At 45.4% G+C, this 10,126-nt stretch overlaps 1 long non-coding RNA gene across 1 annotated transcript; it reads right to left on the bottom strand.

Moving 5' to 3' along the window:
- Window positions 1-7,225: 7,225 nt before the first annotated feature.
- LOC122939681 lies at window positions 7,226-9,648 on the bottom strand. Its single transcript, XR_006390135.1, has 3 exons — window positions 9,540-9,648; window positions 8,830-9,216; window positions 7,226-7,695 (listed from the first exon to the last, which is right to left on the bottom strand). It is a non-coding gene; the product is annotated as an uncharacterized LOC122939681 (long non-coding RNA).
- Between the last annotated feature and the right edge of the window lie 478 nt (window positions 9,649-10,126).

The following is a 10,126-nucleotide window of genomic DNA, read 5'->3' as shown; positions in this document are numbered from 1 at the left end:
GCCCCCAGTTGAGCTAATGTCCCCATAGTGCCCCCATAATGTGCCAGTATAAAATACCCCTATATAGTGCCCCCAGTAAATGCCCCCATAGTGCTCCTCTCCCCCCTTCCTCCCAGTACCCCCCATAATGTACCAGTATAAAATGCCACATATATAGTGCCCCAGTAGATGCCCTCAGTATAAAATACCCCTTCTTAGTGCCCCCCATAGATGACCCCATAGTACTCCTCTCCCCCCTTCCCCATAGTACCCACCATAATGTGTCCCAGTATAAAATGCTACTGTACAGAGCCCCCCATATAAAATACCCCTTCTTTGTGGCCTCAGTAGATGCCCCTATAGTGCCCACCAATAATGTGCCAGTAATAAGTGCCCCCAATCATGTGCCAGTAAAATATGCCCCTATAGATGCCCCCAATCATGTGCCAGTAGCAAAAGCACCCCCCTATCATGTCCCACTAACAAGAGCCCTCCCATCATGTGCCAGTAATAAGAGCCCCCCATCATGTGCCAGTAATAAGAGCCTCCCATCATGTGCCAGTAATAAGAGCCCCCCCATCATGTGCCAGTAATAAGAGCCCCCCCATCATGTGCCAGTAATAAGAGCCCCCCATCATGTGCCAGTAATAAGAGCCCCCCATCATGTGCCAGTAATAAGAGCCCCCCCATCATGTGCCAGTAATAAGAGCCCCCCCATCATGTGCCACTAATAAGAGCCCCCCCATCATGTGCCACTAATAAGAGCCCCCCCATCATGTGCCACTAATAAGAGCCCCCCATCATGTGCCAGTAATAAGAGCCCCCCATCATGTGCCACTAATAAGAGCCCCCCCATCATGTGCCAGTAATAAGAGCCCCCCCATCATGTGCCCCCAAAAAAAAAAAACACTTATACTTACCTCCATGTCAGCGATGCAGGCCTCTTTCGGCCTGTGTCTCACGTTGTGCGGCTCAGGCGGCGCGATGACATCATCGCACCGCCTGCGCTGGCCTCTGATAGGCTGCCGGGCTAGTGCCTGCAGCCTATCAAAGGAAGGGGAAGGGACACGCCTCTCCCTCCACTGCCCCACCGCAGAATGGGCATCTGTATCGCTGTCCTGAGGACGGCGATACAGATCACTATGGAGATGCAACGTGGATTCGTCGGATTCGAATCCCGTAAATTACGTCGGGATTCGAGTCCACGAATCCCACAAATCCAGCAAGATTCGAGGGATTTGTGGATTCATCGTCCCACCTCTAATCATTAATATATTCTTTATAGTTTTATAATTTCCATATTCTGTGTTTACAACTGCCTTTTGTCTCTTCAGTGAATCAGTAATAATCCTACATATAATCGACTGGTTTGGTTCTTTTATGCCACACTATCCATCTCTATCATGTAAGTGTGGAGCGGCTCCGTGTACCTGTGTAGACAAGGGAATACAATATCAAAAAAACAATTAAAAGGCTACAAGGACAAAACTGTTCACAATGCATTTTTATAATTGACTTTGTTATCTGATTTATCGACCCGCTATAGTCTCCAGCGCTGGATTGTTGTACTCTGCAGTTTTAGTTCAGTACATTTACAGAGAAAAGATATCTTCTGAGACCACCTTCCATCGCCTCTTCCCTCGCTCTACGTGGAGGAGATTTATCAAAGCCTCAGCCGGATGGACTATTATTAACTGTGTGATTACATAACCAGAAAAACTCTACAAGATGACTGGTAGACTTCAATTTATGTACTGTTCTAAATGTACAGTAAATATCCACAAAGTATAAGCTGTACTCAACAAATCACACTCCGATCTACCGATAGCAAATCTCCTTCAATTTCCCCCGAGCTATGGCCACATCCTCCTTCTTAAAGTTAAAGGGACATGAAGTATGGTGATAGTTTACCAGTGACATAATTGGATTATCCATTCAAACTCCTCCTAACCATGGTCACATTTCAGCCATTGGTGGAGATCTCAGTGGTAGATCCCCACAGTTCTAGCATTTGCCACCTCCAGTGAATAGGTGATAAACTGACGAGCAAAAGGGTAACAATGTTTTGAGCTTTTAACTTTCAGGCTCCATATCTCACCATCTACTACAGCTCCGAACGTGAGACTACCATCATTTTATAGACAATCATCTTGGCTATCTCATACATACATTGGACTTGCAGCTATTTAGCATATGATTAGTTCTGCAGATTCTTCTCATGTAGCTGCATTGTTACTGTTTTGCTCCTTGTGGTGGAACAATCTTCTTCTTCTTATAGACTACAAATTACAACCTGTTCTCACATTCCCTAATATATCAGTGTGTTATTAGGTTGATTCCCAAGCGAAAGGTCACTGGTTCGAATCGAGGAGCAGCCATGAAAAAGATTTCCCAAGAAAAGAGAAACTGCATCATCCAGCTCATCTATAGCGGCATCTTGGCCAGGAAAATTGCCAAACCCCATCATGTGAGCTCCATGACAGTTGGAAGAATATTAAATTAATTCTGTCCATCCATTCCAAAGCCAAGAGGTGGACGTCCAGGCAAAATATCAGAGTAAACAAGTTGGCTCATCACAAGGTCTATTAGTTCTGGCGCAACAAACACAGCAGTGGAGGCGGCTCATATGCTTCACAATAGTGAGATAACAGACGTCCATGCAAGCGATGTGCATTAAAAAAGTCTGGAATAGTGACTCCAAAAAAGGTGAAGAAGCCTTGACTTCAATATTGTCGTAAGAAGTGCCGGCTCAACTTTGCAAAAACGTAAGAACAGTGGAGAGTAGAAGATTGGGTGATTTGGAGCGATGAGATAAAAGTCAATAGACTGATTGTGTGCAAATAGGTCTGGGAGAAACAAGGGAATAGGGGGTGAACAGATCAAGAAATGGAAGGAGCTGTCAAGTTCATGGAGGAATCCTGATGATATGGGGTTGTTTTACAGCCAAAGGCTTTGGATACTTGACCAGGATCGATGGTGGTCTCAGTGCTAAGCTATATGTGACTATCCTACAAGATGAGTTACATCGTAAACTCGAGTACTATGGGTATGAAAAGGGTGACATAGTGTTCCAGCAGGACAACGACACAAAGCATACTCAATGACAATGAAGTAGAGGTGCTGCATTGGCCCCCACAGTCCCCAGACCTCAACCCAATCAAACACCTGTGGGTAGAGTTGAAGAAAAACATTGCACCAACATTGGGAACATGTGGAAGAGAACTGGGAATAGTGTTGATTGAGCCCCAAAGTGCTCAGGTGCTTGAGTAGAACACCTCGGGATGCGGATCACAATGGAAGTCAATGGGAGAACCCGAGCATTAAACCAGGCACTCCCTGCTCTGAAGAGGGGAGGGTGTCTGGTTCACATGAAAAGGTCAGAAATTGATGGAAACACCACTGAAATGGTTCGGGAACAGCATGGGGAGGATGTCTGGATGCATCTTGGACTCCCAGGTCACTGCTGGGAACGATGTTGTCCGAGTAGTACGCCACTTTTACAGACTGACAATAATACGCCCGAAAACCAAAGATAAAATAGATTTTAGAGGAAAAATTGTTAGGAAACATTCTTTCCTGTATATTTACTTGTATATAAAGTGCAAGTGCTGCCAAAAATTACAAGGAAGGGGCACTCCGATTCAACCTGTATATCACATAATGGAGGGCCTCATTCACATTGTGGTACAATTGTTCAGGTAGTGGGACTCCTACACTCATAAAGCCTATGCACTAAGTGAAAGGGCTGCCAAAAATTACAAAGAACCAGCACTCCAATACACCCTTTATCACACATAAAGGAGGGCATCATACACACCCTTGAAAAATTATGATTGATGGCAAGGGCCTGCTGGTGACCCTCTAAAACATTTTGGGGCGAGGGCCTGCTGCTGAGCTGACCATCTAAAACATTAAGGGTGAGGGTCTGCTGCTGAGCTGACTCTCTAAAACATTAGGGGTGAGTGCCTGCTGCTGATCTGACCATGTAAAACATTAGGGGTGAAGGTCTGCTGCCGAGCTTAGTCTCTAAAACATTATGGACGAGGGCCTGCTGCTGAGCTGACCATCGAAAAAATTATGGTTGAGGGTCTGCTGCTGAGCTGACTCTCTAAAACATTAGGGGCGAGTGCCTACTGATGATCTGACCATGGAAAAAATTATGGGTGAGGGCCTGCTGCTGAGCTGACCATCTAAAACATTAGGGGTGAGGGTCTGCTGCAGAGCTGACTCTCTAAAACATTAGGGGCGAGGTCCTGCTGCTGATCTGACCATGGAAAAAACTATGGGTGAGAGCCTGCTGCTGAGCTGACCATTGAAAAAATTATGGGCGAGGGCCTGCTGCTGAGCTGACCATTGAAAAAATTATGGGCGAGGGCCTGCTGCTGAGCTGACCATCTAAAACATTAGGGGTGAGGGTCTGCTGCCGAGCTGAGTCTCTAAAACATTAGGGGCGAGGTCCTGCTGCTGATCTGACCATGGAGAGAAATTGTGGGCGAGGTCCTGCTGCTGAGCTGACCATTGAAAAAATTATGGTTGAGGGTCTGCTGCTGAGCTGACCCTCTAAAACATTAGGAGCGAGGGCAGCCTAATAAGCTGGAGGAGGAGGAGGACGCGAAAAGGAAATTGAACCATATACCCTTTTTAGTGGTGGAAGGGGTGCATGGGAATACAGTGTATTCAATACACCATAAAAGCCACATTTAAAGTGCCTTTATGTTCAGCCGCTTTTCTCTAGTGGAGTAGAGAAGTCAGGGGCAATCCAGGCCTTGTTCATTTTGATAAGAGTCAACCTGTCAGCATTTTCAGTTGACAGGCGGATGCACTTGTCAGGTATTATGCCCCCAGCAGCACTAAATACCCGCTCTGACAAAACGCTGGCGGCAGGGCAGGCCAGCACCTCCAAGGCATAGAGCACCAGTTCATGCCACGTGTCCAGCTTGGACACCCAATAGTTGTAATGCACAGAGGGATCATTGAGGATGCAGACACGGTCTGCTACATACTCCTTCACCATCTTCCAAAAATTTTCCCTCGTTGTGACAGTAGGCTGCGAATCAGGGTGAGGGTGCTGGGGGGGTGTCAAGAAACTGTCCCAGGTCTTGAGTGTTGCCCTGCCTCTGCTGGAACTGCTGTGTGTCCCCCTCGTCTCCTCTCCTCGGTTGCCCAAGGAAGTACGTACTCTGCCGCCAGCGTTGTCAGCTGGAAATTTTTGGAGCAATTTTTCCACAAGGACCTTCTCGTATTGCACCATTTTGCTAGTCCTCTCCACCACAGGAATGAAATGCGTATAACGCGAGGGTGACGGAAAAGGCAGCATAACATAAAGTCAGCCATGTGTGCCAAAGTTGCAACAGAAAAGACTTCGCTGTCCTCATCAGGAGGATGACTCTCAATCTCCTCATCCTCTTCCTCCTCTTCGGCCCGTCCACGCTGAACAGATGGAATAAACTTGCTATGGGTACTACCCTCTGTAGCGGAGGCAACCGTCTCCTGCTCCTCCTCATCATCCAATTCGAGCTGAGAAGACGTACTGAGGGTGGTCTGGCTATCACCCTGTGTACTGTCTTTCCCCATTTCCACCTCTTCCACATGCAAAGCGTCCACCTTCATTGTGAGCAGCGAGCGTTTCAGTAGACACAGAAGTGAGATGGTTACGCTGATAATAGCGGCATCGCCTCTCACTATCTGTGTAAAACCTCACAGAGGTCAGAGGAAAAAGGGGGTCAGTCAGCACATCCCAAAGCGCAGAAGCACGTTGCTATGGCTGAGAACAAGACTGTTAAACTAGACATACAATGCAACAGCTCACTGCAAACCAAATAAAGTGATAACCAATAACGAACACACATATATGATTTACAAAATTTTATTAATATGTCACTTTAAAAGACACAATTACAATTAATGATGAGTATAATATAAAATGCAGTAATGTGGTGGCGCTACAGAACAGCGCCCCACCAAGGATATGCAAGGAATGTTGTATGTACCCACAACCCCTTGTCTACAATCAGCCCTCATGAACAAGAGAAATGATCTCAACAACAGCTCAGAGGAGACAAAGGGTTAAGATCAAGATGCAAGTGCTGGTCGTTAGTAAAAGGATGCAAATCAGACAGTAGGAGCAGTATATATGTCCCGCATCCACTGAGGATGTCATGATAGATGACCTGCATAAGCTACATATCACATCAACATAAACTGAACCGGCACATATACATAACACATCATAAGTACTGGGAAACAAACCTGCAATCCCTGGTGAGCGGACCCCTGACGCACGTTTCGCCAAGCTTTTTCAAAGGGGCGTGTCTATCCTGCCAATTACTCAGCCTTAAATCCAGCCTCAGATGGAGAAGAGCCAATCCGCTGCCTCATTAACTATTACAACTCAGCCCATTGCCCGCCTCCAGATGACAAATCGTGTCCTCACTTCCGCCCTCATCTTCCACTTTGTAAGCACACCGCACACCTAACTTCCGCCCACACCACAGCTAAATGGTCCGAGCGTTACATCACTTCCGCCTCTGACGTAAATGCAACAGCTCCTCCCTGATGAGTCCTGTCATACTCCGTCACACAAGACGGTGTTAGAAGGTGCCGGTAATAGATAGAAACATACTTCTGTCCACCCGCTCGGCAGCATTAATATCCATCCACTGGGATGAAGACAATTCCCCGGTACCCACTACCTCCAGATTGCCATAATGTCAATGGGGCCGATGGTTTCAGTATGAAAAGTGGGGGCAACGGCATCAGTTATGATGCATCACAGAGCAGGGAGTGGGGGAAGTGGGGTGGGGAAGCCGAGGGGTACAATAAAAAAGGGGGATAGGAGGAAAAGGGAAAAAGGGCTAAAACCCAGGGGGCACAACCATCATTAAAAAGCCCTGATAGAAAAAGGGTTACACTCATCATAGGAAATACAACTAATCTTAAATATATATCATAAATAATAAGCAAATAGATAATTAGCCACATGATTAGATACCTCTCCTTATTCATCAAATTCATTCCTCTATCCTAATATATATATTTAATAAATAGTTAATAAAGAATAAATAAGTAATAATCTAGCACATATCTAATCAGAAGTCAAAAGTCAATGGTTGTCCTGTATCCACCAGGGATGTCTCCTCAGATCACTTCAACCCCCCTTATCACTATATATATCTATAACAAAATAATATAATATAACCTTCTCTGTATTTGGATCCTTTCCATTGACCCTGATGTAAACCCAAAAAGTGAGCATGATTTATGTAATTCATCAAAACATATATACAAACCTAAATATATAAAATATATGAATATATAAATATCTCATAGCATACTAGGAAAGCCTAATATGTATAAAAAGTGCTCAAGTGCAAAAAGTGCTCGGTGCTCATGCAGTGCAAAAATAATAATGGTGCAGTATGCATTATTTACATGCTGATATTAGTTACAGGACAATCATAAATGGTAAGACTGGACATTAGCATAACCAGATAAATGATGTGCTACATATATAATCACCATGGGTCAATACACAAATACAAAGATACAAAAGTAGATTAAAATCGATATACTGCAATATAGTAGTTCTAAACATAGTTTCGGGTTATCCATCTAAGGGGATGGCAGTGGTATCCCTGACATGGTCCTTCCAATGTCCTAAATCCTTAATCGCGAACAGGGTCAGTTGCAGCGGGCAACAAACATTCATCTCTCCATCTAAAACATATAAACGATGTTATGAGTATAGACAAAATCAGACACGAAATATATAACAGGACCTGTTAAAATACAAAAATTAAACCATTAAAAAATGACTGTTAAAAACAATAAGTCCTGAGCATTAGACCCAGACCCGGGGGTAAAAACCCAGATGGTGCCAGCTGACATAGGCTACCAACTGAGAATACCGAGGAATGCACTACCAAACGTTGAATGGAGAAACTAGAGGGGGGGGGAAAGGGGGGGGGGAGGAGGAGAGGGGAAAGGGGAGAGAAAAAGGGAGGAAGGGAAGGGGGGAAGGAAGGAAAAGAAGGGGGAGGGGGGGGGGAGGGGAGGGAAAGGGGCGGAAAAAGAGGGGAAGAGAAGAAGGGGAAGGGAAGGAAAGGGAGAAGGGGAGAAGAAGGAAAGAAAGGGGGAGGGAGAAAAAGCCAACGAACAAAAGGAAAGAGAAGCAAGATCAAGACACACATTTCGTCAAAGCCGCACCAGCTAGAGGAATGATGCAAAGCTATTGCCTTCGTTCAGACCAGATGGTGCGACTGTATTGAGTAAGAATATCCACTTGCTCTCTTTTTGGGCCAAGGTCTTCTTCCAATCCCCTCCTCTGGGGGAGATGAGCACTCTATCGATTCCCCTGACCCTCAACAGGGTACCATCCGAGTCATGATTTTCTTTAAAGTGTCTCGGCAGGGTTTTTAATTGTGCAAAATCCTCCTCCTCTTTCGCTGCCTCAATAGAAAGAACGTGTTCTCTCACCCTTCTTTTGAACTGTCGGGATGTTAGTCCCACATAAATGAGATTGCAAGGACAGCTAGCCCAGTAAATGACCCCAGTGGTCGTACATGTGATTGTATGTGTAATCTTGTACACCTTGTCTCCTGTCGAATTATGGAAGTGGGTTGCCCTGTCCATGTTTGTACATGCAACACACTTCCCACATGCTTTGCTCCCCCACGGTGGCCCTTTACTGCCTAGCATTCTTACCTCTTTACGGGCATAATGGCTGCGGACCAATTGATCACGCAGGTTTTTAGACCTGCGAAATGTTGTGGAAGCATGTGGGGAGATCACTTCTTTTAACTGGGGATCAGAGGTCAACATGCTCCAATATTTCTTTAAAGCCATGTTTACCTCTTTCCATTTGCTGTTATATCCTGTGATGAACCTGATCGGCTGAGAATCCTGCTGAGTATGTTTCTTATAGAGTAGATCACTTCTCTTCGAAAGACGCGCTCTCCTGTATGCCTTCTCTATACATCGGTTACTGTATCCCCTCTCTGTGAATCTTCTCCTCAGATCTTCAGCTTGTATCTCGAACAACCCATCCGATGAACAGATCCTGCGCGCCCGCAGGAACTGTCCCACTGGGATGCTTTTTATCAGGTTGCCAGGGTGTGAAGATTCTGCATGTAGTAATGCATTTACAGAGGTTTCCTTACGATATAGGTTGGTACCCAGATGACCAGTCTCATCCACCTGGAACTTCACATCCAGAAAATCCACATTCGTGCGAGCCACCTTAAAAGTAAGTTTTATATTCTTGGTGTTATTATTCAGTTGCCGAATGTAATTGGCAAATTCCTCCTCAGTCCCCTGCCAGATAATCAGCACATCATCTATGTACCTACCCCAGTACTGTACCTTACTGGATTCTGGCAGGGGACTGGACTGCAGGATGTCCCTCTCCCACAGCCCCAGGAACAGATTTGCATATGAGGGCGCACATGCCGCCCCCATCGCCGTACCCTGGAGCTGTAGGTAGAAGGACCCCCCAAACAAGAAAAAGTTATGGGTAAGGACATACCTCAAAAGGGTTAAGATAAAATTACACTTCTCCTTACCCATACTCGTAGTTTTCAAGAAGAATTCTGTGGCCTCCAACCCATCGTGATGTTTGATTGAGGTGTAGAGGGATTCCACATCGCATGTGGCAATCAACATATCAGGTTCGAGTTGCATTTCTTCCATTTTCCTCAAAATATCCATTGTGTCTTTTAAATGTGTTGGTAAGCCCTCCACCAATGGCTGTAAAAAATGATCAATATATTTACAGATCACATCGTTTAAGCCATTCACCCCTGATACGATGGGCCGCCCAGGGGGCTTCCTTGGATCTTTGTGAATCTTAGGCAGGAGATACAGTGTTGGAATCACAGGATGGTCTGATAACAAATGGGCACTCTGTTTCTCTGAAATGACACCTTGTTCAACCCCCGCTTGCAGAATAGTAATCAAATCTTGCTTAAATTTCATCAAAGGGTTGAACGTTAGTTTCTTATAACAGTTCCCGTCCTGTAGCTGTCTTTGCGCTTCCTTCTCGTACATACAAGTGGGCCAAATTACAATATTTCCGCCCTTATCGGCCTGTTTTATGACCACATCATCCCACTTGCCTATCTCTTTTATTGCCCGTCTCTCACCACTTGTG

This window comes from Bufo gargarizans, chromosome 5 (genome assembly GCF_014858855.1).
Source record: "Bufo gargarizans isolate SCDJY-AF-19 chromosome 5, ASM1485885v1, whole genome shotgun sequence".
Lineage (NCBI taxonomy): Eukaryota > Metazoa > Chordata > Amphibia > Anura > Bufonidae > Bufo > Bufo gargarizans.
Note: the sequence above shows the minus strand (reverse complement) of the source record. Positions and strands in the feature narration are given on the sequence as shown.